The 24,568-nt window shown below is 40.8% G+C and overlaps 1 long non-coding RNA gene across 2 annotated transcripts; it reads left to right on the forward strand.

Moving 5' to 3' along the window:
• Positions 1-6,097: 6,097 nt before the first annotated feature.
• On the forward strand, positions 6,098-23,611 carry LOC132248350 (uncharacterized). 2 transcript variants are annotated; one of them, XR_009459527.1, is made up of 4 exons: positions 6,098-6,910; positions 18,767-18,864; positions 20,647-21,274; positions 23,585-23,611. It is a non-coding gene; the product is annotated as an uncharacterized LOC132248350 (long non-coding RNA). The 2 variants fall into 2 exon arrangements; XR_009459528.1 differs by having other exon boundaries at positions 18,767-18,860.
• Positions 23,612-24,568: the final 957 nt, after the last annotated feature.

A 24,568-nucleotide genomic window follows, 5' to 3' on the forward strand; every position in this document is an offset into this window, starting at 1 on the left:
CTGCTCTAGCTAGTATACCAGATGTTTGCAGATATTTCTTCAACTCTGGAAAGGGTTTTGTGATTTCATAGGCACTATTGTCTGCTCTAATGAAAACAGGGAAAATAAGCATTATGGGGCAGCTCTTACCTTGGGAAATGGACAGAAGAAGAATTTGGATATTTGTATGACAATATAACCCTATCCTGTGTCTAGAAACAAAGTGAAAAGCATTTTAAAGTGAATGAGGTGCTCGAAGGAAGTTCCAGTGTGACATTTCTAGAAAATAAAACCTAGAAAAGAGGTACAGGATTGAAAGACCCTCCCTCATATTCTTCATATCCTCAACCGCACTGTTTAACATCTTCATCAATGACTTGGATGAGGGGGTGGAAAGCACGCTGTCCAAGTTTGCTGATGACACTAAGATGTGGGGCAAGGTGGACACACTTGCAGGGAGAGAGAGGTTGCAACTAGATTTAGACAGACTACAAAAGTGGGCAGATGAGAATAGGATGGGGTTCAATGTAGACAAATGCAGGGTGCTGCACCTTGGGAGAAGGAATACACAGCATACATACAGGCTGGGAAGTTCCCTTCTTGAAAGCACAGAGGCGGAAAGGGATCTTGGAGTCATTATTGACTCCAAGATGAACATGAGCTGCCAATGCCAGACCGCAGCCAGCAAGGCCAGCCATACCTTGTCATGCATCCAAAGGTGCATCTCAGGCCGGTCCAGAGAGGTGATACTCCCCCTCTATGCGACTTTGGTCAGGCCGCAGTTGGAGTACTGCGTCCAGTACTGGGCACCGCACTTCAAAAGGGATGTGGCCAGCCTGGAGAGGGTTCAGAGGAGGGCCACCCGCTTGGTGAGAGGGCAGCAGGACAGGCCCTAGGAGGAGAGACTGAAGGACCTGAACCTGTTCAGCCTCAGCAAGAGGAGGCTGAGGGGGGACCTGGTGGCTGCCTACAAGCTCATCAGGGGGGATCAACAGCAAATAGGCAGAGCTCTTTTCTCCCCAGCACCACCTGGGGTGACAAGGAACAATGGTCATAAGCTGATGGAGAATAGGTTTAGGTTAGAGATCAGAAGGCAATATTTTACAGTTAGGGTGGCCAAAATCTGGAACCAACTTCCCAGGGAAGTGGTCCTCGCCCTTACCTTGGGCATATTCAAGAGGAGGTTGGATGATCAGCTGTCTGGGGTCTTGTGAACCCAGCATTCATTCCTGCCTGTGGCAGGGGGTCAGGCTAGATCTGTTCAGGTCCCTCCTGACCCTAGCTACTATGAAACTATGAAACCTTGATATGGACTGATCACCTCTGACCCACAGTTCAGGTTACATATTTAGCCAGTCTTTGGCCTATTTGCTGATTGATTTAGTCCACTGGGAGCTAACACGAGCTTCCCAACTACTTAGCACAGCCCACACAACAGTCATTAGATAGCCATAACTTTCAGCTACTGATCTGAATTGGATTTGAAGCAGTCATCACTCTGGATCATATTATTAATCCCCTGAAATGTCCACATTCTTATTTTTATATCAAAACATATATATAAATCTTCTCACAAAGGATATTACAGATAGGTATCTGTCATGGGGGAAAAGAGAAAGATTTTTTTTAATCCCCATCTTTTAAATAATATAATTCAGGAGGTGGTAAAAATAGGAGTCTACACCTGGAAATAGAAAGCCAAATGGATATCAGCATTCTTAATACATGTCTGATGGGGGGAAAGCAATACCAGGTGCTGGAATTTACAGCTGGGGAAAGTGGGTATACAGGAGAGCAGCACGTTTTTAGTCTGTGTTGGTGACAGACATCCATTATGAAATATCCATTGCAGGAATGTGTAACAGAGAAGATATACTGTACTACATTTTTTGTCTCGAGTTCAGTAAAGGATCATAGAGCCATTTCACACCACATCAAGATAATCTTTAACATCTTCAACAATCAAAGTGGAGCCTATCTAATTTTATTGATTGTCTTACCAACAAATCTGACAGCAGTCTTACATTTACAAGCTTCAGATAACCCACAAGACAAAACAGTATATGAATTACAAAACTCATGTGAAGATTATAGGAGCATTAAGAGAGTAAATCAATGAGTTCTATACAGTTATACCATTTATTGTTAATAAATACTGTTATAATAATCATTAATCTTCCTCAAAGTTACATTTGCTTGTGTACAAGGTTTATTTTTAAAACCTTTAGTATGCAGGGGGAAAAAATTCCTTTCAAAGCAGCAGCTTGTTGTTCTCAGTGATAACACTTGACAAATAGCATAATATTTGGACTTCACGACAGTCTGTGAGTATCCAGCACAAAGACTTGATTATGGACAGTGTAGAAATAAAAGCATTTTTATGACTATCTAGATAAGCATATAGATAATGATGAATTACTATGAATCCTAAGGTCCGAGCTCTCATTCCATGGCTACACAGAATCCTACCTGGAATCTATGGTCTCTGGTGTCACCATTTATAGCCTTTAACTTAATCTTTTTTTTATTTCTTAAGCAAAGATTTTCTTGGATTCACTTAATTCAGCTAATATCCTGTCACCCGAAAAATGTGTCTTATTCAAATTACTGTCACTTCTGTAGGCTGTTGATTCAATACTTTTAAGATATGTTCAAACAAGAAAATATTCTTAAACATATGTCCAGGATTCTAAACATCATCCTAGTGTGGACTATAAAGCTATTATTAAAATTAAAGTTTGCCTGTCATAAGCTTTTTTATCTACTAATAGAGCTCTTGTTTTCTAAAGCACTTGTTCTAGTTTTATACTGGAAGCATTCCTGCAGGTTTAAGTTAGAATATAGAGATGAATGTCTAGGCTATGCAAAGAAAATATTTCATAAGACTTTGGTTGCCAAAGTATACAGGAGGTTTGCACACTACTGTGGAAAGTTAGGGGTACCTCTGAGACATGGACATTTTCTTTGATGTCCTATCCTATTTCACAATGTTTGCTATTACTCTTCTGGTATTTCACCAATATTATGAGAGGGGATGAGGAATGTGAAAAGTCTTTCTTGCCTAGTAAGCAATTCTAGCCCTCTAATTTTATATCAACACAACTGCTTCGAGGTAGGTAGTTACAAGCAAAATGGGGTGCACAGTATAATAAATAAGCTGAGAATTATTTCACTTTCTTTCTGTAATAGGGCAGGCATCCACTATTCTGGTGAGAGATGAGGAGTTATAGAAAGGTAGTGAGGCCAGCTCCTGAAGCCCTGAAATGTGAGGACTTGCACAGGCAGCTTCTCAGTCATTCTGACAGTTATGTAGTTATCTACAGTAACACAAATTGAGGGAGAAATGCATGCCAGACCAAGTGGTGGTTATTTACACCTATTTTAACCTCACTTTGTAAGCATGTGAATAACTGTAAAAGGTATAGGGGATGGTAGAATCTGGGTTCATTGCAGAATCGGATTTCTACAGGTGGTCTTATAGGTCTCTGTTTGAGGAACATTTGAATATTAGCTGGATGTGATTTCAGCTTGTCAGGGACTAAGAAAAGGCAGCTGTGCCCTATTCTAACTCAATTAGTCAGGGCAGGTGACCTTGTTTCCTTAAACAAGCCTTTCAGGGTGAGCTATAAAGATGTTCCTCCTGATTTTTGATAGCTGAGAGCTATTTTAAAGTTGTTGTTAGTGCTTTAGGAATAGGTTGCTTTGTTGTGAGTTTTGCAACATGGAGTTGGGTTCTCTGTGTTTGATTTTTATTTGGTAGAGTAGGGCTTTATGGCTATTTCATGTGGTTTTTTTAGGAACAAATCACTAATGTAACCTTATTTAAAACTTTTTTTTCCCCTCTATTCACAAGAAAGTCTGTTTCTCTGTTCCCTTATCTTAGACTGAAACTGGTTAGATCCAGACAGGTGTTCTTAGAGGATGTCCCATCAATCTGGCTACAAATGGAAGGGGAACTTGCTTTTCCCTGCTAGGGAAAAAAAGCCATGTCCCCAAAAATGTGTAATGGTAAAGCTACAATAAACCTAACACACAACATCTAATTTCAATAACAGTACTCTGTAACAGCAGGCCAGGACTTTAGATCATTGCTGATTTTGAGGGTAAATTGTTATCTGTTACATTACTTTCTAAGACAGTTGCATCCTACTGAACTACCCTGGCTCTTATACTAGGCTCAAATACTAGTGTTGAGTTCGGAGACCTCTCAAGTACACGGACTAAATCTTTAGCTAATGGGCTCATGTGCCAGATGGTAGTTACGGGTTATACAATAGCCAAAAACAAAGCAAAATATATCACAAACCCTCAAAGATATGTAGATACCTAACTTCAATAGCAGTCTGGTACCTAAATACCTTTAGGATCTAGGCCTAGATGTTGCTTCTTTGCTTGCCTTTTTAACTATAATCAAACAAGAGAATTAACTGTAAGTTCTGGATGTAAAATTAACCTTTTTCTATCTAATTTCAAAAGGCCTTTAATGGGCTTCTCAAGGAAGTATATAAATTGTCTTGGGCAAGGATTTTTGGGTCATATCTTTTATTGGACCAACTGTATAGTTGACTATAAAGTTAGATAAGCTTTTTGATGCAAAACAGTCTTCATCAGAACTGAGAAGGAAAGCAAGCACAATGATTTTTAAGAACAGTGAGTAGAGCTGTGAAATGGGAGCAGGGAGAAATTCCTAGGTGTAGCAGACGAACAATTAGTAAAAAGGAAAGAAGCTTGATTACTGGGAGATCAAGATGGATCAAAAGGGAAGAGGATCATGTAATTTGTAGGAAGTATTTCAAGAATCAGGTAGACTGTAGAGCATCATAAAATCAGTATTCAGTCCTGGGTTTCTAGTGTGCAGCCAGGTTACGAAGTTTTGGTCTCGAGCTCACCTTCTAAAGGTGTTTATTAGATGAGGCAATGTCAGAAAAGGAGTGCTTGTTCTGTGACTAATGTACTCCTGCTAACATGTGTCTCTGTCCTTTCTTTATATATTTTCAGTGAGAGGTCTTTTTGGTGCATAGTTGATGTTTAGGCAGGCAAAGCTCTTTGGGTAGATGTGATATCTTTTATTAGACCAACTGAATAGTTGGAAAAAAGTTCTTTGCAAGCTTTTGGGTGCAATCACTCATCTTCAGGCATAGAGAGTGTTTGCTGGTCTGAGACTCGAAGGAATGAAAGAAGCTAAAAGTGTGAGAGGATGTCAGTGAGAATGTAAATAGGTGGAAATTAGGAAAACAAAAGGTAGAGAAGGGACAGGAGGCAGTATACAAGGGGGGAAAAAGTGAAAGGTAAGTAAGGGACACTCTACTGTAGTAGTTGATGTTTAGTTTCACTCACATTGTTACTTCTGGTCCACTTCTGGGTTCACTGCCGAGCGCACAGGGAGCCCCCCATGCTCTTGTGGGACGCTCCATCCGCCCCAGCATCACAGTGTTCACGAGCTGCAACTGGTATCTCAAGGTATGTAGAAAAAACTTAAAGCTGTGTCTATGTTCAAATCACTGATTTTTCCGAATCAGCACTGAATCTTCAGATTCAGATTCGGCTGAATCGAATCGGGAACAGTGATCCAAATCAACACATTGAATCACTGTCCCTGATTTGGGCCGGATCTGAATCCAAATCAAATAGGGCCCATTTCACACCCCCTAATAGTTACCATAAGGGCATTTGGTGCATTGGATCAGATGTATCACATTTTGGGAAAGGCATGTGTAGGATCCACGGATTCTGATGGTTCCTTGTGGGGGCTGTTGATTATATTAGCAGTGGAGATGTGTTGACACTTAATTTTAAACATCTATTGTTAAAGCAAGGTTGGGTCCCATTTGACAGCTGTTCTGCAGTGGGGAGTGTGCTCCTCATGATGGGTAAGGTTAGGGGGCTGTTTTGAAAGCCAGGAATAGGAGCTAAGGATATTTCTCTCAAGGTCTGATCTTAGTCAAGTCTAGCCTATACTTGCTTAATGATTCTTTTAGTCTGATCCAGTGGAGGGTGGCAGGTAACAACCAGTGGTGTGTGGTGGGAGAGGGTTAGTGCAGGGTATTTGGCTTTTTCAAAGGTAAGGTCTTTTTCTCTACTGGAGTGTCCTTGTTGTATAAAGGTAGGTTTTAGACTGGCCAGGTGGGTATCGTGAGTATTCTCCTCAGAGCAAATGCAATGGTATTTGAGGGCCTAACTGCAGATGACAGCCTTTTTTTGTGTGCTTTGAGATGATTGCTGGTCCTGTGGACCTAAGTATGGTGGTCTGTGTGATTTTTGTATATGGTGCTTTGTAGGATGCCATCCTGGATGTTGATAAGGGTGTTTTGAATGTTGATGCTACTGTAGGAGTATTCCAGACAAAGTTTGATTGAGAAGTTGCAGTTGTTAAACTTGTGGTGGAAGTCAATAAGCGAGTCCACGTATTCAGAATACTTACTGACTTCTGCGGGAAGCAATGTTTTGTTTTATACATCTAAAGTACAATCCCAAAGTAAAGGACGTTATCAGTCTGATGCCTTCCTAGCCGTTAATGGAATCATAAAAGCAATCCTAGAAGTAACATCTCAGATCTAGTACTAGGTGTTAATCTATTTTTCCATCATGGCAAATTGTATTTGGCAAGTGTGCTGTGCTATCCCAACAGCCTTTGCCAAACCTTTGTTCTATTTATTTCAATAATAGAATATAGCAAACATTGAGTGCTTTTGAAAATACCACTATAATCGAAAACAAAAGATGGGGGAGATGTCTACAGGGTATAGGACTTGATGAAATGCAGAGGTTTGGGCTGGATTGGTCATATTTATGCTGTTGTGGCCATCTGTCTCTCTTGCTCTACATGAAGCATTTTTCTGGGATTTAAACAAGGTCTACTGCAACACCTGACAGAAACAATCAGACACATGTTCTTTGTTTAAATCTATATTTGTGCTGACAGATGACTAAGGTAAGTGAAAACTTCTGCTTTGTTGGTGTGGCTTAACTATGATTGCCTTAACAGGATTACTAATTATAATTTTAATAAACTTATAACATGTTTTTTTTTGCCCCCAAATGTTCATAATTCTTATTTTAACTGTGCCAAGAGCATGTCTCTCTGAGTCTACCTGAGTACTCAAGAGTCTGGCTCTACAGATCCCATTGTAGAACTGGGCCTGAATATTCAGTTGGTAAACTAGGATTCTACATTTCATGACTCAGAAAATTTTATTAAGTTGCTTTGTTGTTTTACACATGTTGAAGACTAGAAACATAAGTAAAATGAACTCTATTTTAAAAAGCTAAAATGTACTTTGCAAGCAGCCAAAAATTTAGATTGGAATGTGAAGCATGCTAAATTATGATTTAGTGCTTGGTTCTTGTTGGTTTCATATATTTCCTGAAGCTTACAACTGCTCTGATATCTGTGCTATTTTAAACCCTGAGGTTGTTTGATATTAAAGTGAAATTCATAAATATAAAATAAAACCTAACTGAAGCATTATGGACAAGGATTATCTAATTTGGGGTTAAGAGATTTTTGCTAAATAATAAGGTCTTCAAATTTTTCAACAGCTTTTTTGTTCCTCCCCCAGTTGCTGTAAATATTCAAGTTTCCAGTCCATTTATTTCCGCTTGCTTGAAACTGGTGTTCTGTTAAGCTGCTGCAGTGGTTCCTGGCTGTGTAATTTAAGCCCATAAATTGAAGACAAGGCTAGGTTTTCCTGTAATTATCTTATTAAACCAGTAGTTCCATGTTTATTCCTGTCACTGAGGAAAGCCTTTAATTAGTCTACTTTAGCTACAATGTGGATTTCTTAGTACACTTAACAGCTTTGGAGCAAAGCAGTTTTCTGCTATCATTAGCAAGTGGGACAATATAAAGATTGGTTTTGCCTTTTAAACAAAACAGTATCTAAAGCCATTCACAAGCAGTATTAACCCAATTGGTGAAGCAAGTTCTTCTTTGAGCTCAATTATTAAGGAGTTTCAGGCCAAGAGTTCCAAACTCTATTATCTGTATGCTGGTTTGATTGCTTTCACCTAAACTGTGATGGTAATACTGACCTTAACCTGCCTAACTAACAGCTCTAGACATCAATGTTTATTGTACATTTGGATTTTATTTTAGTATATTAAGGTCAGCAAAAAAGAAGTCTGTTTAAATGAAAATTATGTGAACTAATAATGATGAGTGCCAGGTATCACTGCCAAGTACAATTAGTCTTTCAATGACTGGTTTTCCATCTGTAAAATGGGGACAGTGACATTTAACTACACTATGGGATTGCCATGTTGAATTAGCCATTAGATGATGTGCCTGATTATACACCCAGAACTCCCACTGACTGCATACTGATTTCTTGGTTTGTAAAATGAAGACTTGAGGTTCAGTCCTGAACTACCTATTATTAATAGGTGTCTCTCTCCCCCTGGGGGTTATATATTTGTTGGTATTATTGTCTGACATGAGCAATACATGGAAAAGGGAGAAGGGGGAAAGTTTTCAACTAGTAATAATCATGACTTGGTTGAACCTCACAAGCTGTGATACTGTCATGGCACAATTTATTTGTGTTTATTGGGAAAGAACACTTGGGGATAGCTATTAAATATTATAAGATCAGACATCTGGCTGGATTCTGCAAACAGTCATTACTGGTGAATGTATTTGATGCTTTTTAATTATTAATTTGAATAGGATTAGCTGGGTCAAATTGCTCACAGGCCAGAGTAAAGGGCAATGTGGAGCCATGGTGTTCCTCAAGCTCTGACTTTGAGGCAGAATTCCTCTGTCGGCTCAGTAGGAAGCTGTATCCTATTAGAACAGTACAGCAAATTCCAGTCTTGCTCTTCTTCCATAGTCATGGCTCCTACTTGGGTTGCATTCCTAGGGACAGATGGATGGAGTGTACCTTGGGCTCCCCCAAAAGCAGGGTCAGTGCTGCAATGAGTCTATACATGAGTCATAGACCCTTGTGTTTTTTTTTCTCACTCCCATATGTCACATAATTGTCAGCTGCAGCATGGCTCCACTGTTACTGTGTTTAATTTTCATTCAGCTTTCAAGATGCTTGTGATGGGCAGTTAGGAAACAATAAACACAAATAGCATCCACTTCAAGTTGCTTTGTACTGCATTATAATTAGAAATGAGGAGGCTGAGACAACTCTCTTCCTTTATGATTATATAGTGATACATTGTTTTCCCCTCTGTTCTTGCTCTTTATGCTCTATGCTATTAGTTTATCAGTTTTAATAGTGATATTTTCTTTGTGATAGAAAGGTTTCCAGTAGGTCATGCACACACACATGCACATACACAAATGTATATTGGACATGACTTTTTATTGCGGTCTTTTTTTTTTTTTTTTTAAATAGTAAAATGAATCCTTTATTATTGTTCAGAACAGGCTTTGGCTAAAAATCTGAAGATGTTGTTTGGGAAGACAGTTGCTCTTGAGTGGTTTCATTATTTCTTTTCAGGTGTCTTTTTCTTTTTGGTAATGCTTGGTGATTTATTCATCAGCTCTGTTTTACCTGTTTTGTCCCACAGATTGCCGTCTTGTTACTCTCTTCTAGTTAAAATATGTCAGTGGAAGAAGTGAGAGATGGAAGTGTTCAATGGAAGAAGTGAGAGATGTCTAAATTTGTACATTAGTTGACACAGAACTCTACATTTTTTTTTCATAGGGTATGGACAGCATGCTGTCTGTTTTCTCACTATCTGACCAAAGGGTCATTGGAGGATGACACCTGCCGATATTCAGTTCAGCAAGGAAATGTCTTAACTGAGCTAGGAGAAAAAAGATTCCTACTTCTTTGTTTGGGGTAGATTGTCCAATAGTTGTACAGGTTGTGGATATTTTTTGGATTCTCTCATTGCTCTTTGATTCTCAGCTAATGTTATGGCTAAAATTCCTTTATTTTTCATTTGATTTTTCTAAGTGTTTGATCTCAGCCTTGGTTAGGTGTACAAATTTGCAAAAGTTCAGCATAATGGTCACTATGGGCTTTATACAAGGCTATCCTTGAAGAACTCTGCTAACTATTTCTTTAGTTGAATGTTAGGGGGCAAAGTGAGATATTGTGAAATCATTTTGCCAGGGCGTGAGGGCTGGTTCTACAAGTAGAATACTCTGAAATTTAAACTAGTGTAACTGAGTTCGGAATTTGTCCCTGTTTCTTTTAGACTATTAGGCACAAGCATGGATGGTTGGTTCCCCAGGGACAACTAGCAGCGGGACACCTTGTGCCATTGCTAGTTATCCCTGGGGAATGCCTGTGCCCCACACTCTCTGAAGCACAGTAGGTGACCTCGGGTGGGATAAGGGAGGCTGGGGTCAGCACTGGGCTGACCCCAGCAGCCTTACCTGGGGGTCTCCTGGAGGCTGCAGCTATTGGCGATATGTAGGGGGTGCAAGCAGGATCAGCTGCGCACCCCCCTGGAAGTGCCAGCCATGAAACCCGAAGTGCCGCTGGACACCTCTCCACCATGCCTGCATCGGTGATCTGGTGCCCCTGCAGACTCGGGAGGCACCAGTCATCCTTGGCTGTAGCAGTGGTGATCCTGCTGCTCAGAGCCTGGCCAGCAGCTGGACTGTGGTGCCAGCCAGCCAGGCTCTAGTTTTGAGTAGAGCTCCCTGCTCCCACATGTACTGCTTTTTTTTTTTTTTTTGCATGGGTTTTTTTGACCCTTGGATATCCCCCTGCATTGCTGCCCCTGCACTGCTGCCTTGCAGTATGGAGAACACCTGAATGTGTGGGAAATGGCACCACAGACATGTCTGCAGTGCTACATACCACATGGCCATGCTTGTCTGGATGCAGCCACAGTTATGGAGTGTCATCTGTTTTTTTCAGATTTCTGTATAAATGAGGGTGAATAAATGTGAGGCTGAAAGGAAAGACAGGAGTACTGGGACCTAGAGAGAACAAACTGATGAGGGAGGAATGACAATGAGAGAAAAGGCAAATGTTCTCTACTAGTTCACTGAAACCAAAAATGAATGGATTTGTCCAATGCCAATCTGAAAAACAAAATACTGATTTTAAAAAGAGTTGTTTTGTGGATAAAGCAAAATAATTTGTAAATTAACCATCAGCTTTGTGAACAATTTTACAAATCTTCTGTATACATGCTTTTAAAATGATTCACTCCGTCTTTAGAAAAACATCCAAATAATTTCAAAATCTGATGACGAACAAAGATGTTGAGAAGAGGAACATACAGGAAAGAAATAATGGAACTAATAATAAAATGAATCCGTTCCCATACTTGTTAAATTAAACCATCTTAAGCAGTGACCTTTATGACAAACCACAGAGGGCCAAACATGCATCCTTGGCAAGGTTTTTTTCTTACATGCATACCCCAGGAAGCTTAATGAAGTCCAAATGCCCTTGCTGTTAGGTTGTGGCTGTATGTATCCTCTTTGCTGTTTACTTGAACAAGAGGAAGTTTGCAGGTACCCCAGAGCAAACGAGTTCCGTAATCCCTTCCTCTGACTCCCCTACCCTCAGCTCATTTTCTTTTAAAATATGAGTTTCTACTCCCAGTATTCCCTTTGGCCTGAAACTTTTTTGATGAAACTGTCAGAGATGACCTATTCTAAGAGGTCTGCTTAGCTGCTGTACAGATACCTGACCCAGAATGTTGGGCCTCCTGCCCCAGCATCTGTTTTGTAGGGAACAGTGACAATATATGCTAGTAACTTCACATGTTGGAAACAAACCTTTTGATTTTATGTCTTTAATTTTCTTACTTTGTATTTTGCTTATTTAAAAAAAGTATTCAAAGGGTAAAACTTATGGGTGATAGTAACAGTGAACTGGACTTGGATATTTGCTTCCAGACTTTGTAATATTTGTTTAGGATGTAGCATCTCTTTACAAAACAATGCTTTGAAAAGATGAACATTAATTGGACTTCCCTGAAACACCTTTTGCCTTACTCTTCATGAACAATTTTTAACTTAGGCCAGTCTTTCAGGTCCAATAATTATCAGGTTCTTCTGTGACTTATAACAATGCCTGTGGGAATAACATCATATACCATAAAATGGAGAACCCAAATGTAGACCACTAATGGAAAGTTTATTGTGTTCCTCCAAAGCAGTGATTCTCAACCAGGGTGCCATGAGATCCTTTGCAGGGGAGGAAGAGTCACACAGTGTTAGCAGTATTAGGTGTGCAAACCTGATTCACAAAATAAAGCAAGGGATTTCAAATAGGAATCCATAGCGCTGAGAACATTCTGACCTGTTGTGAATTTTCTGAGGTCTTTGCAGTAGAAGAACTGTTCTATTATTTTTCTGTAGTAAAATTTGAGTGAAAACTAAGTTGATACTTTCGTGCCTTGAGTCTATAAAGGTTAAGAACTGTTACTCTAAGGTGAGACACTTGAGAAAGGTGATATAAAATGGGTACCTCACCCATAATGCTATGCTTCAAATTTCTGTGATTGTGGGTTTTTTATTCAGTTGTTAGTTTACTTTACCCCACATGCTTCTTCCTGAGTAGTCTATACAGTTACTTAACACATCAGATATATTTATTAAAAATTAAATGCCTAACGACTGGAAACCTGTCATGTTACAAAACATATTGTATATACTAGATTCCAAGATGAGCTTCCCCTCCCCCCAGTTGGCATGGGGAAAAAAGCCCCTCGTCTCACAATCTCATACAAGGAAATCTCACTAAATACATTGTCTAGCATTCAACTGCTGCCAAAAGCAGCTTGTACTTAGCAATGGAAACCACCTATGAAGTAGGAAACCATCTATGAAGTATAGCCAACAATGAACATGACTATAAAATACATGGCCAACATTGGGCAATGTGCTTATAGGAAACTTTTTTGGTTTTTTTGGCAGGAATATTATGCGCAAACCCCAGGCCCACAAGCCTTGGAGTTTGAATGCCCCCTAGTCATGCCTGTGTCTAGCCAAAAGGCCAATATATGTTAGTGCACAGGTTCTCAAACTGTGGGTAGCCACCCCCCAGCAACTTAAAAGGGGGTTGCGAATTCTCTTCCCTCCCTAGAAGTGGCGGCATGGGGGGTGGGACCACCGCCACCATTGAGCACTCTGTGCCACCACTGTGCACCAGTTCCCTATGCCCAAGTCCAGCCAGCTGGCCGCCGGGCAACCCTGTGGCCCCCTCATGTTAACGGGCTGGAGTTGGATGTGAGGAAGTGGCGTGCAGCATGCAGCAGCAACACAAGAGTGCTCAGTGGCGATCCCACCCCCCATGCCACCACTTCTAGGGAGGGAAGAGAAGTTTGTAACCCCCTTATTGCGGTATCAAAGTTTGAGAACTCCTGTGCCTAGTGCCCATTAAGTGCAGATTTTAAAGTCAGAAGAGAACATATTGATGGTCTAGATCAGAAGTTCCCAAACATTTTATTCCTGTGTCTCACCTTCTAGATTTAGCAGCTGCCCACATACCCCTACCAGCATACATTTTATATTTTAACCTCTTAAACCAATTATAATAATAATAATAATAATTAAAATTAAATCTGCCATTACACAATTTTTCCCATGTACCCTCCAAAGATGTCTGGCATACCTGCAGGGGTACACATACCACAGTTTGGGACCCCCTTGTCTAGGCTGACCTCCCATATAACACAGGAGAGGAAGCTGAATGCAGTAGTTTCTGCGGTGGAGGGAATTCTATACTGTTATGTAACCATTGTGAAAGATTAGTCTTGTGCAACATCTCTCTAATATTAATGATTCTACATTTGCAGCATTTTTGTATTAACATTTGTTATTCTGGAATAATGGTGGGATAGCTCACATGACTGGAGCACCATCATGAGTGGGTATAAACTGTTCGGGAAGAACAGACAGGGGAGAAGAGGAGGAGGAGTTGTACTTTATGTAAAAGAGCCATATGATTGTTCAGAGCTCCAATATGAAACTAGAGATACACCTGTTGAATGTCTCTGGTTTAGGGTCAGCAGGGAGGGCAACAAGTGTGATATCAATATCATGGCGGGTTTCTGCTATAGACCACCAGACCTGAAGGATGTGCTGGATGAGGCTTTCTTCAAACAGCTAACAGAAGTTTCCCAGTCACAGGCCCTGATTCTCATCATCTGACATCTGCTGAGAGGACAATACAGAAGTGTGCAGGCAATCCAGGAAGTTTTTGCAGAGTGTTGGGGACAACTTCCAGGTGCAAATGCTAGAGGCACCAGCTAGGAGCCATGCTCTTCTTGACCTGCTACTCACAAACAGGGAAGAATTGGTGGGGAATGTAGTAATGGATGGCAACTTGGGCAACAGCAACTATGAGATGATTGAGTTCAGGATCCTGAGGAAAGGAAGGAAATAGAGCAGCGAAGTAAGGATCCTGGATTCAGAAAAGCAGACTTTGACTCACTCGGGGAAGTCATGGGCAGGATCCCCTGGGAAGCCAGTTTTAGGGGAAGAGGAGTCCAGGAGAGCTGGCTATAGTTTAAAGAAACCTTACTGAGAGTGCAGAAACAAACCATCTCAATGTGCAGGAAGACTAGCAAGGATGGCAGAAGACCAGCTTGGCTTATCAGGAAACTCTTCAGTAAGCAAAATCACAAAAAAAGAAGCTTATAAGTGAAACTTGGACAAAAGAACTATGGAGGAGTATAAGAATATTGTTCAGACATGCAGGGATGAAGTCAGCAAGTGCAAAGTGCAATTGGAGTTGCAGCTAGCAGGGAACACGAAGGGTAACGAGAAGGTTTTCTACAAGTACATCAGTAACAAAATGAAGATCAGGGAAAGTGTGGGTCCCTTACTGAATGGGGGAGGCAACTTAGTGACAGAGGATGCAGAAAAGGCTGAAGTGCCCAATGCTTTTTTCACCTCAGACTTCACAGGCAAGGTCAGCTACCAGAGTACTGCACCGGGCAGCACAGTTTGGGGAGGAGGTGAGCAGCCAACTGTGGTGAAAGAACAGGTTAGGGAGTATTTAGAAAACCTGGACATATACAAGTCCATGGGACTGGATGGGATGCACCTGAGGGTGCTGAGGGAGTTGATTGATGAGACTGAAGAGCTACTGGCCATCGTCTTTGAAAACTCATGATGATTGGGAGAGGTCCCAGATGATTGGAAAAGGGCAAACATAGTGCCCATATTTAAGAAAGGGAAAAAAGAGATTCCAGAGAGCTACAGACCAGTCAGCCTCACCTCAGTCTCTGGAAAAAGCATGGAACAGATCCTCAAGGAATCCATTTGTAAGCACTTGGAGGAGAAGAAGGTGATTGGGAACAGTCAGCATCGGTTCACCAAGAGTCAGGTCAGGCCTGACCAACCTGATTGCATTTTGAGATGACATAAATGGCTCTATGGATGTGGGGAGACCAGTAGGTGTAGCATACCTTGACTTCAGCAAGACTTTTGATACAGTCTCCCACAACATTCTTGCAGACAAGCTAAAAAAGTACAGGTTGGATGAATGGGCTGTAAGGTGGATAGAAAACTGGGTGGATCACTGGGCTCGGAGGGTAGCAGTCAAAGGCTCAATGCCTAGTAGGCATCCAGTATCAAGTGTAGTACCCCAGGGGTCAGTCCTGGGGCTGGTTTTGTTTAATATCTTCATCAGTGACCTGGAAGATGGCATAGAGTGCACCCTCAGCAAGTCTGCAGATAGCATCAAGCTGGGGGAAGTACTAGAGAGGCTGAAGGGTAGGGTTCGGATTCAGAGTGACCTAGACAAGTTGGAGGACTGGAACAAAAGAAATCTCATGAGGTTCAATCAGGAGAAGTGCAAAGTCCTGCACTTAGGATGGAACCAATCCCATTCACTGGTACAGGATGGGAACTGACTGGCTAAGCAGCAGCTCTGAAGAAAAGACCTGGGGGTTACAGAGGACAATAAGCAGATGAGCCAACAGTGTGCCCTTCTTGCCAAGTAGGCTAACAGCGTACTGGGCTGCATTGGTAGGTGTGTTGCCAGAAGATTCAGAGAAGTGGTTATTCCCCTCTATTCAGCACTGGTGAAGCCATATCTGGAGTATTGTGTCCAGTTTAGGACCCCCCACTACAGAAAGGATTTGGATAAATTGGAGAGTGTCTAGCAAAGGGCAAAAAAATGGTTTGGGTGTTGGGGAACATGACACTGAGGGAACTGGGGTTATTTAGTCTGGAGAAGAGAAGACTGAGGGGGCATTTAATAGCAACCTTCAGCTACCTGAAGTGTGGTTCCAAAGAGGATGGAGCTGGACTGTTCTCAGTGGTGGCAGAGCAAGGAGCAATGGTCTCAAGTTGCAGCAAGGGAAATTTAGGTTAGATATTAGGAAAAGCTTTCTCACTGGGTAGACAGTAAAACACTGAAATAGGTTACCCAAGGAGGTTGTGGAATCTTCTTGGAGCTTTTTAAAACCCAGCTAGACAAAGCCTTGGCTAGGATGATCTAGTTGGTGATAATCCTGCTTTGAACAGGGGGTTAGACTAGATGACCTCCTGGAAGTCCCTTCCAACCCTAATTTTTTATAATTCTATGTCTATGATTTAATTAAAATGCCATTGTAGAATCTATGATTTTCTCTAAGAGAAAAGGTCTAGTACTTTGCTAAGTGTTAAAGCCTTTCATGCAAACAGGGCAATTCACATGCACACACACCTTAATTAAATACACTGACAAGTAAATTACCATGCCCAGAAGAGTTCCTAAGACAAAATCTTTGATAATACAACATGTTGGGTACCTTGCTTATAGATGTTGACATTCAGTTCAGACAGTGTCAGGCCAAAAAATCAGAATTTCCCCAATGGGTTATCCCATTGACAGGCTTACAACTGGCTTTATTTCACATAAAGGATGATCCTCAGTGCATGACTTAGAATCAGACTGCTGTTAAACTGAGATCCCCAGAATTTTATGATGTTTTAAATTTTTGAAAGAAATTATCTGCTTCTAGTGTTCTGAATAAGCTGTAGCTCATATGGCTGCATCTATTATTCAGTAAGAAAATGACAATGGCACTAAATGCTAGATTCAAAGCATGTACCTGGGTGTAGTACACGTATGAGTATGAGAACTGAAATATTAGTAACGACGATATACCTTTGCTTAAATTTGTCACAATAACCTTTACTCCTGAAATAGAAAGCGATCCATGCCACAGAAAACAAATGGATACCTATATCTCTGCATCAATCTCTATGGGCTTTTCCAAGCAGCTTCTGACTTTGAGTGCTCAAAATGTGGAGTATACTGGAAGCATGTTTTTAGAGATGTTGTTTCTAAGATAAGCATATAAGAGCTACACACGCTCAACAAGCGAAAATCCAGAAAGCCATTCTTTTAAAATGTCAACCTTATTTAACAGAAAACATTTGCATCATAATTTACCAAATACTATTCACACATTTACATATGGGGGTACCCAGAGCAATCCAAATGTAGATGCATGTGTACCTCATTCTTCCCACCCTTGAATGGCACAGAGCAGTTCATACCCATGGGTATCATCATGCCCAGTCATTCTGCTAAGACACATTTCCTAAAAAGTTACACAGCTCCTGGGTTTATTTTAATTGGTATATACTGCATAGCCTGGTTGTACAGTTTTTTGAGAAATAGAAATGATTAAACTGGTTTTGGGGAGACAATGCTACCTGCATTGCAAAGTAGCCACCTCTACCCTGTGATATTTAGTTACACCCAGAAGTCTCTATTTCAGAGGATGTTGCTGTAGCAGGGAATTCATATTGCCTGTGATAGTCCAGAATTCATAAACCTGCTGTTCAGCACAGGATTGCATAGAAGAACTGAAAAGATATAAAAGGCCTGATACAACTTTAGCCATGGAAACATGAAGATGGGGAAAGTGGCATGTTAACCCTTAAATAGCTGCCAATTACACAGTCCTATCTAAAAGATGAATGGAAACAGCACTGGTGATAAGCCAAGGGTACTGTTGGAGGCAGCCGTGAAATACACTAATGTTAAATATTTAAAAATGGAAGACATTATGAATACTTGGTGGAGAAGGAAAGATCATTTTCTAAGTGAAGGGAGCTCTGTTAATGCCCTTATGTTGGAAGCTCTGCCAGGATCAGCAAGAAAGGAACATATAAAGGAGCTGAGAAAAGTACAGGAGAAGTTTCTTCGCACATGTAAGTAGCAGTGTAATTAGGCAGCTCCTGAGGATGAAGAGTATGAAAGTGATGGGGGAAGATAGCACACTGAAAAGCAACACATTGCAATGCCATTTTTGATAGAATGGCATGGAGGTGATGAGGCCAAAGGGTGTAATAATTGTGGTGAAAGATGGCCTGATGCATGTCTCATCATACATAGTGGTGATAAGAGAGAAGGATGGATTTTACATCTGAGTTTCAGTGTGTGAATAATACATTTTTTCATAGCTGGAAGTTCTGAGAAATATCTTCTGTATATTTAACCAGTCTCCTTGGAGTTGCATATATTCCGTGTAGCAGTTTTATGATACAGGTCTTAATGCAGCCTTTAAGATTCATAGAGAAAAGTGGAAGTCTGAATATTCAACACCAGACATGAAAGGCAAAGGTCAGTAGGGAAAGTTGTCATCCATCTGCTCTAATAATATTAACTGAACCACCAAAAGTTCATAGTACAGTATGGTCAGCTCTCTTCCTGCTACAGGAAAACCCAACGCAGCATTCCAGCTTCTGTGTCCTGTTCAAGAACTGTGGAAAAATACTTCACACTATTGAAGTTCTTTCAAGGTTTTATAGAGAATTTACTGTGTGGTTGGGTTGCCAAGTGTGGTGAGTTAAATGATACACCTAGAGTGAGCACCAAAATAGAACCTAATTTGTATGGTTTTTAACAAATGACAGACCCCACAGAGGACGTGAATCAGATCAGCAACAAAGCAAAATGTACATGTTTCAAGGCCAGGTCACAGCAGATGGCAGGGGGTCAGAAAAGGAGGTAGGTAAGTCCAAGACAGCCTGTCAGTAGTCATTGCAATTAGTGAACAAATAGGACAGAAAGAGCAAGGCAATCCTCAAAACAATTTTATTGGAATGATCTGCTTCAAATTTTAAGAATACTTTTATGTCTTTGGGTTTTTGTAACCACGCTGTTTTTGTCCACTTTCACTCTGCTATCTTTTTCCTAGATGAGGCTCTAGCGGTGGAGATTTATGTTGTACCCTCTCAGATGGGACTAGTGTATCTAGAGCCAAATGAAAATCTCAGCCACTGAAAACACCTCACATGCATACTTTTTGATTCACTATTTAAATCTGGTTCTGACTGAAATTGCTACTATAAGGAATAAGATTAGTTGGTGTCCATCTCTTTTGAAGATTGCCTGTTCATTCATGGTCCACTAAAACAATTGAACTGAATTATGAATCCCAGTCTGAAATAATATTCTGAGCTGGTCAAAATCCAAGAATGGTTTTCAGAATATGCCTGTCCTATTTTTGTCAAAAAAATTGAAATTTGAGGTTTAATAATTTTCTGAGGTCTAATAACCTATTTCCCTTTAAAAAAACTTCTTACATGTTTTTAGAATTACAGGGAAAATAAAACACTGTGGTTTCTACTACTGTTTTTAAATTGCCTATAATATTAGGAATTTTTCCTTGAAACAGTCTATTCCCCTAAAAAGTTCAAGGCTTGGTCTCTCTTAAGTATATGCATTCTGAGACTTGTTCCCAAGAAAAAGGGTCTGATCCAACTGAAATAAGGGGTGTGCAGCTCATATGAAAGAAAAGCCAGCAGCTTAGTTAGAAACCAGAAGGAATAGGAAGCTGGAAATAATTCAAAGTCATTCTACAGGGAGAACGATTTCTCGTTAGGAGAGAAAGGGGAAGACTTTGCAACAGTGGACAAGTTCAGTATAGGAAATGGCCCTCATAAACTCAGACGGAGTACTGAACTGAAAGGAGAAAGTCAAAGGTGCTGGGTAAGGACCAGTAGGGAGAGAATGGTTTCCCTGCTGCATGGATGATGTACTGTATTGCCCAACCCAATCATTCAAACAGTGGCTGGCTGCTGCTTTTCATTTCATTTCTGGTTTCTGAGCCTTTAAGTGGCTCTAAAGTCAAAATCTCAAGGTTTTGCCCACAAACAAGAATTTTTTTTTCAGTAAAATTTGAAAAACTCTACTAGTAAGTAAAATATGTACATAAAGAAAGAATATGAACATGAAAGAAAGTGACTTGCAAGCTCAAAATGAATAAGCATAGGTAAGGGAGCAAATGGCATTATAACACAAGTTTTTAAAACACAAGTTGCCCATTGTAGTTAAAAAAGAAACACCGTAATGATTTTAAGAGGGAATGATTTTTAGGGGTGACAGTGAAATGTTTGTTAAAGTTCAAGGGCTCTGGAAGGAATGTTGTTTTGTTTAGTTTTGTTTTAAAGCTACTCTTTGAAAGGCATTTGCTTCCAGCAAAGCAAAGTATATTAAAGAAAGCATAACATATGTTTTTCAAATGTCCACAAAATGTAGACAAAGCAAACAACAAAATTATAGATCTCAAAATAAATAAATAAATAAACAAACACCCCCCAAAAACCAAAAAAAAAAGCCCCGAGACAGTTCCCTGTAGGGTTGAAGGGCCTTGCTTTAATACTGAAGGCCTGGTTAATTGTTTAGGAAAGCAGATAATGCCTTTGATGTTTTTTTAAAGTGATTCAGAGTTCAGAATCAGTAGTATAACATGTGGTTTATGTTGAGCTGATGTCAATACAATTTTTTCCAGGTCTCCCTCTATGACTGTCCTATTCCATCAACACCAAACTCAGACAGGAGAAAAGGAATCAAGGCAGAATGGGGACGTAAAGGTGAAGTGTGCAGTACAAAAGGCCCTTCATGTGACCCTTCCTTCTTTTGCCCTGAAGTGATGTCACATCCTTTAACCCTTGCCCTCATGAATTTGGAGGGGGGATACTCTCATCACAAACAGTTAGTGCAAGGAGGCAAAAGAACTGTCATGAGTAATTACTATGAAGTGGCAATGATGCTTCAGCTTTGACATCACCAAAGACCGAACAAAGATGCTTACTTTCATTTTGATCCAGCTCCAATTTAACTGGTCATAAACTTATCTAGCTATAACTGTGGTCTTTTGAAAGCACGCATAAATCAGTGGTTGATTTTTTACTTATGACTCTTCTGATTTCTTTCTGAATGTATGTGGTTTTTTGGTTTGCATGATCTGAATTAGAAATCACCACTAAAAATGATTATTTTTGCATTAGTGGAGACTACTATTTAGAAATCTGTTGAGAAGCAGACTTTCAATATTTCCTGTGGCCCTGAACCTAGCTGAATGCTGTCTAGTGAATGAAGTGATTACTTCCATGATTCTCTCTGCCTCAATTTTACTGGTAAGTCTAAGTTGGATAAGGCAGACAAGGTTCTTTGGGTAAATCTGATATCTTTTATTAGACGAACTCAGAGTTGGAAAAATTCTTCTTTGTAAGCTTTTGAGTACCAACACCTGTGTGATGCAACTGTGAAAAAAGGCTTAATGCAATTCCAGAGTGTGCTAAGTAGGGCATATTCAGCAGAAACAAGGGAGCATCAGTCTCACTGTAAAAGGCACTTCTAAGACGTCATTTAGAATATTGTGTACGGTTCTGGTCACCAGCATTCAAAAATATGAAATTGGACAGGAACAAAAAAGGTGAAAGGTAGGGTTGTGCGAAATGGGATGTATTCGATTCAGATTTGACCTGAATCAGGGGGAAGTGATTCAATTTGTGGATACGAATCACTGTCCCCAATTCGATTCAGCTGAATTCAAATCTGAAGAGCCGATGCTGATTCAGAGAATCAGCGATTCAGCCATAGAAACAGCTTAAAATGTTTTTCTACATACCTTAATCTACCAGGCACAGCTTGTGAATGCTGTGAATGTGGGGCAGATAGAGCATCCCACAGGAGCGCACCCCCCTGCATGTGCTCAGCAGTGAACCTGGAAGTCGACCGGAAGTACTTCCAGTCCACTTCCGGGTCTGCTGCCGAGCACGTGGGGGAACCCCGGGTGCCCCCTCCAGACCAAGGAGGCACCAGTTCCTAAGCCAGGGGGACGCGGTGGGGGGGAGGGGAGGCCAGCGCTCTCTCCAGTGGACCCAAAAGTGGACCAGAAGTGCATCTGGTCCACTTCCAAGTATGTTGCTGAGCACACTGGGGACCCCCCCTGCATTCCTGTGGGATGCTCCATCCACCCCACCATCTCAGTGTTCATGAGCCGCCTGGTACCTTGAGTTACATAGAAAAAACATTTAAAGCTGTGTCTATGTCTGAATCGTTGAATCTCTCTGAATTGATTCAGAGGGTTCCAACTCAATTCAGAAAGATTAAAGGGTGTCCTGATTCAATTTGGATTTGGGGATTTGGCCACTGAATCAGGCCAAATCTTCGCTGAATCGAATCGGGGACCAAAGCTTCGCTTAGCCCTAGTGAAAGGGAGTCTTATGAGAGGAGATTAAAAGAACTCAATTGATTTAGCTTAGCAAAGGTTGAAGGGGGTCTATGATTACCTTTTCTAAATACATTTACAGAGAGTACATCTACATGAGACACTTTACTGTGCAGTAGAACAATTTGCTGTGCAGTAAGTGTGTGTGTCTACACATCCACATGCTTATTGCACAGTAAAATGTTCTAATCGTGAGTAAATTTGCTATCTACAAATGCAAATATCAAATATACTTGTGATATTAGTTACTGCACAGTAGTGCTTATGTAAATGCCTGACCAGGAACAAATCTGCTCCCAGTCAGCCAGCCAGCAGGGGGCAAAAGATTGCTCTCTGCCCCCCAGAGCTGCCTGCTGCCAGGGTGGGCTCTGCCAACAGAGCCTGGGTGGGGATTATCTCCCCCTGCCCCAGCCGCAGTGAGCTAGAAGCTGCCCTACTCCAAGATCATGGCTGGGGAGTGGGGGCTGGGAGATCAGGATCTCCCAGCTCCCTCTTTGCCATTGTGATTGGGGAGAAGGGGGCTGGGAGTTCCTTATCACCTATCTCCTGGCTCAGTGCTCCCTGCCAGCCCCTGGGCTAGCACCCAGCTGGATCCTAGAACTCGCTTTAGTGGCAGCAGGGGCCCATTGCAGGGCCCCAGAAAGCAGGAATAGTTTTCTGCCCTTAGCAGCAAATCTGCTCCTGCTTCCCTGCGCATATAGATACCTGCCTGGGAGTGTTTACTGGCAAGTATACTGCTCCTGGATCTAATGCATATATAGACACACCCAGAGTGAAAATAAGGGAGGGAGAAGAGCTATTCGTGTTACGGAATAATATTGGCACACAATCAACTAGGTACAAACTGGTTATAGCTTGTTTAGACTGGAAATTAGAAGACCTCTATTAGAGGAACAAAGTTTTGGAATAGCCATCTGAACAAAGTAGTGGGGATAAAGAATCATAATTGCTTCAGGGTGGAAGTCTTCAAGCTTAGGGATGAGATAGGGGTTCTTAGAACAAATAATTAGCACACATGATATATGGGCATGAGTTTTTTGCATCACCCATGCTCTAGCTGTGCAGAAGAATGCTGTGTATTCAGGGATTTGGTGTGGTCTTCTGGGCTGGGCTAATCACACTAGTTGAGGATGTGGTCCAAAGTATTAAAGTGGTGAAATTATATTAAAACAAAGTTTTCTTTTAATGCCTTTTATATCTGCTGCTTTCACAGGATTTTTGATCGAGTTGGGAACTAGGTGAGTTGAAAATCTTTGACAAAGACTATCTTTTATGATATTTTTGACCCAATTTTGCAGACACTGATTCATAGAGGTTTGTAACAACATGCAAACATCTCTGTATCTTTCTAAACCTGACTACACAGCTGAACTATTTGAGGTCGCTTGCCCTCAGATTTTACTACCATTTTCTATATAAGTTCTTCTATGACCCTCATTGCCTTAGTATCTCAGTCATACAATAAGCCACACTGAAGCAATAGGGCCTATGTTCCTGGCTATTATTATGAGGGTTCCCCAAAAGATAAGGAGGGCTTCACTATTTCTTAAGGGGTTTAAAGGTATAAACTGGATCTTACTGAACTCTGGTATCCATATGGCTGTTCTTGTGTCTTGTGGTTTTATATGAGGGTCCAAAAGGCCTGAGTCATGTATCAGGTACATACGTATGGACATGTATATACTATGTACGCTGAATCTTTGTGGTTTCATGTTCAGCTTGTCATACATGTTCAGCTTGCTTCAGCCAGTTTCTTTTGTTGGCTTTTTCCCTCCATATTGCAACACCATTTCTGCTTTTTGTAGGTATAACCCCTCCGCCCCCATATCACCAAACAGAGAACAAAGCATGGAGAATCCTTGAATTATCCTCTGGCCCTCTTCCCCTCCTCCACACCAATTTTTAACATTGTACAAAACAAGTCTTCTATGTAGGAGAACCATGTCTTACTGAAAACGTAAATGCAAAATAAGATGAAACACAGGCATTTTTTCTTCATTTGAACAGAAAATAAGGCTTATGGAGTCCAAATTCTGCAATATAATAGCTCTGAAGCCTGATGAAAAGCAGTCAGGGTCCCAAACAAAGATAATGACTGTGACCGCAGCTACAAGAAGCTCATTCTTTAAGCTCTGAGAGACTATCTGATTGAAGTTATTGAAATCCTGGCCAGTATTAAAAAAATGAATTGTGGAGA

The sequence above is a fragment of the Alligator mississippiensis genome, chromosome 2 (genome assembly GCF_030867095.1).
Source record: "Alligator mississippiensis isolate rAllMis1 chromosome 2, rAllMis1, whole genome shotgun sequence".
In the NCBI taxonomy this organism is placed as follows: Eukaryota; Metazoa; Chordata; order Crocodylia; family Alligatoridae; genus Alligator; species Alligator mississippiensis.